The 4,344-nt window shown below is 42.0% G+C and overlaps 1 pseudogene; it reads left to right on the top strand.

Moving 5' to 3' along the window:
* The first annotated feature begins 228 nt into the window (after positions 1–228).
* LOC147302985 (uncharacterized) lies at positions 229–3,863 on the top strand (annotated as a pseudogene).
* The last annotated feature ends 481 nt before the right edge of the window (positions 3,864–4,344 follow it).

Genomic DNA, 4,344 nt, shown 5'->3' with positions numbered 1-4,344 from the left:
CAACATAACAAACAAAACATCCCTGATGTAAAAAATAAAAAAAACTTACCTAACTCCAAAGAAAACAAAATATACAACCTATAACCATAACCTACCTAACAACACAAACAGGAGAAAACGGGATGTCAAAACAAAAGGCAGCTCTCCCCTACAAGCAGTCTGAACATGAAAACAAAAATGCACATACAAGTCAAAGGTATGCAATCCTGCACAGGTATGGCAATCAAAATGGCCAGAGGGCACAGAAACACAGCTCCACAGGCCTTAAGTAGTGCTCCGCTGATTAACAATTATCTGGACTCTGAGCAGCATCCAATCAGGATAGAGGAGGTGGAGCCTAGACAAAACAAAGAGTTAGTAGGGAGAAGAGACATCCTCCTGGGGGATGTAACACCAAATCTAACTTTTTTTTAGAGACTTACAACTACGAAACTTTGTATCCTCACATACTGATTGCTTCCCCTCTCGTCCACCGGTTTCTCTGCTAGATGATATTTTTAAAGTTGCATTTGATCAGAAACAAATTATTCGTAACATCTATAATAAACTAATCCATCACAGCTCAACCACTCTCAATTATCTAAAATTAAAGTGGGAAAAAGATTTAAATGTTGAAATTTCAGGAGAAGATTGGCTGAAAATGATAAGAAGGATCTATTCATCTTCAATTTGCCAACATCATACTGTTATTCAGTTTAAAATTGTACTTTGACTAAACTGGTCAAAGACTAAACTGTCCAGATTTAGATCAGATCTGGATCCTACCTGTGATAAATGTAAGCAGGCTCCAGCCACCCTTCTACATATGTTTTAGACATGTCCAATGCTTCATCAGTTTTAGCAATTGGATTTCTCTACTTTGTCAAAACATAATCATGATCAATTAACGTGCCTTTCTCTATGGTCGGCTGTGTGACATGTTGAACAAATCCCTTATCTGTAACAAAATTGCAAATGCTTTAAGATTTTAGAACATTATCTTTGAAATCTCCTGTTACAACTGTTTTTTTTGTTTTTTTATGTAGCCAAAAAAAATTTAATTAGCATCTAGTATCTGAATAATTATATTTTCTGATGCCAAACTGTAGTGTACATGCCAATGCCACCATGCTGTTGGCTTTGTATTTCAATTAATGCTGGATTACTACTAGTGCAAGATCCACTTCATGGATTACATTGAAACCTATATCCACTAAGTTTTATAGTTTCTAATGAAGAATCTGCAGACATCCATTTCTCTGTACCAGCAATACTGTTAGGCTGCAAAAGCTGTGTACACATTACCAAATCAGTGTCACCTCAAAACAGTTTAACCCCAGTTCTTGGATTTCTCAGGCCTCCAGAGACGACAATAGTCACTTCACAAAACTTTATTCATCCACAATCACTTATGCAGCTTCTAGAAGGGAGATGTGCATGGCCCCGGCAATTCCTCTGCAAATCTCAACCCTTTGTCCATTACCTGCAGTATTATAGAAGCGACCTCCGCTGTAAACCCTATATGATGTGCCATAAAACTAAAACACCGTATGTGTGTTCGAGCACGTGAGTGCCTGCATGTGCGCGTACGTGTCTCTGTGGACATGACTTCCTGCCAGTCATAAAGTCATCTCCCCTCACCCAAGCTACACCAAACTCCCCTACAAAACATAGTTATCAGGCTACAAACACTGACACCCCCACTCAGGTATCCCTTGGGGAACTTCCACTAAGCTAGGGCTTTGGAGTTGATGTCACACCGCAATGCATTGTGGGAGCGCGGCGCCATTTTCGGGGTCTACGAATCAAAACAAACACACTGTGTTGGAACGACGACTACAAGAAAGATGCTTAAAAGCAGCGCAAAAGAGAATGGACTGTATAGAGACCAATTGCGTCCAGAGGCGAAGCGGCGGTACTTGCAGAAAATAGAGTGCATTGCAAATCTGGACCCATATGAAATACGGCAGTGGAGTAAAGACCCCGACGACTTACCCCCACTGTCCTACCCCGATATCTTCACGCATCTTGTTTGTGGAGTAAGCGCTTACACTGCGAACCAGTTTCGTAATTACAAGTTGCTGGAGGCGCACATCCAATTTACAAACGGCTGGGTGCAAGATTTGGCTATTTTCAAGCCGCCAAAATGTGAGTACGTCGTCATTCAAACCAAGTTAAGTCAGCTGGAGTGCATCGAGTGTAATAGCCATTGTTTACCCCACCACCACAATTAATGTTATACATTAATCAATGAACTGCTAAAATCTTGTTGTCATATTATGTGTCCATAATTGTAAAGTAGATGCAAACTACCACTTTGATAATCGGGCAAGATATTACTTAATACTAATTTGTGTCCAGTCTGTACTCCCAAAGACTGAATGAACCTGCATTACGGCCATAGGTTATTGTAAGCACCACGGGGAAGGTCGAAGCCGCACACTGCACCTGTATGGCCAGAGTAGCGGAGACCTGCACCCATGTCGCTGCGCTTCTGTTTAAAGTGGAGGCAACAGCGCGGATCCGAGGCGCAAAGACTGTCACAGATGAACCAGCCTACTGGGTTTTGCCTGGGAAGACGACCAAGATACAGCCAGAGGGTGGCCATAACATTGACTTTACATCTTCAGCAGCACAAAAAAAAGACTCTTGATGAAAATATAAACAGACCATCTGTGGTGAAAGGCAGAAGAAGCCATCCTTCAAAAAGAAAGATTCCCACTGCTACGCTTGAGGAGTTGTCACCACTGTTAGAAAAAACACAGTAAAGCAGTGGGTTTGTCTGGATTGGAGACACATTACACAGCACACACTGTACAGTCATCCAAATTACCACTGTCTCTGGTGTGTTTGCGCAACACAAGTGCACAGTCCCTAGGCCTTAACGAGCTACAACTGCATTGTGAAAAGTACGTAAACGCAGCCACAGTTACTCAAGAACAGGCAGAAGCTATTGAGGTAAGCACAAGACTACAACACAAGAGCCCAGAATGGTATGTTTGGCGTGCTGGGAGAATCACAGCTTCAATGATGCACGCTGTGTTTGCCACCAGTGTAGAAAAACCCGCCGTAAGTGTCATTAATTGTGTTTGCTACCCTGATAACTCTGTCTATAATGTGCAAACAACTTGGGGACTGGAGCATGAACAGGATGCTCGACACGCCTACACCCAAATAATGTCAGCACGTCACCAAAACCTACAGGTTCGTATGTGGTTTTCTTGTTAACACGGCTTTTCCTGAGGTAGGAGCATCTCCTGTGGGACTAACCATGTGTGCATGTTGTGGGAAGGGGTGCCTGGAAATTAAATGTCCATTTAAATACAGATCTGACAGCATTCAGCAAGCATTGGATGCGCACGACAAAGACTTTTGCCTCGAGATGACAGCAAGTGGACTTAACCTAAAGAGGACACACCCCTTTCACTCACAAGTGCAAACACAAATCTTTGTGGCCAACGCAAAGCACTGTGACCTCGTGGTATGGACACCAAAAGATATGGCAGTTGTACGCATCTTCCCTGATGTGCACTTCTGGGAACCATGTTTAAAGAAAGCACAGGAGTTCTTTCAGAAGGTTTGCCATCCTGAACTAAAACATTTCTCTATGCGAAATGCCGCCCTGAGTGCTCACAAAGGTTTTCTTTCTGGGGTGTAATTTTTTGTCTGAAGTGCATTGTAATGTACATAACTTGAATTCACAGCTGCAGTACTTACCATGTAACAAATGTGAAAGTGTAAAATAAAGACCTAAATGAAGTTGTTGTTATCTTGCTTTTATTTTAACATCATTTTAGTGAAACAAAGACTTCAAAGCGATGACAAACTGTCAATTATAGTATACAGATACAGAAATGGTTACATAACGTAATGACCATGTGTATATACAAATGTCTTTACTACTGTTTTACTACCACACTGGGGCACATGTTCACAAAAACGCAACAAACACCACAATTTTATCAAGAAAGGTAACGTCTTCACCCTCACATGGAAGAAGAGAACGGACTGGCATGGTGGTATGTAGCATTTTGAACTTGTTGCGCAAACTACCAATTACTCGCTCAACATGGATTCTTAGATGTGCAATGGCTCGTGTTTTTTCAATGTCCTTGGCATCTAGTTGACAGAAGCCCCTTGTAAATGCTGGGATCTTAACCTCTGCACACATTATTCCCACTGCATCTCTGATGTCAAAGCCTCTGTCAGCCAAAACTACATCCCCTGGTAACAGTTTGCTAAGTGTGCCACATTGCTCTGTGATGTGTTTATCTGATTTTTTTTTTAAAAGCCGAGAAATGCGCCGTATTTGATAGCTTTCTGCGAGACCTCACACGGAGCACATCTACTGCGGGTGTGGTGCCT

The sequence above is a fragment of the Aulonocara sp. 'chitande type north' Nkhata Bay genome, linkage group LG23 (genome assembly GCF_057382095.1).
Source record: "Aulonocara sp. 'chitande type north' Nkhata Bay isolate Kocher_YH1m ecotype deep benthic linkage group LG23, A_spYH_male_GT1.1, whole genome shotgun sequence".
NCBI classification, from domain to species: Eukaryota; Metazoa; Chordata; class Actinopteri; order Cichliformes; family Cichlidae; genus Aulonocara; species Aulonocara sp. 'chitande type north' Nkhata Bay.
Note: the sequence above shows the minus strand (reverse complement) of the source record. Positions and strands in the feature narration are given on the sequence as shown.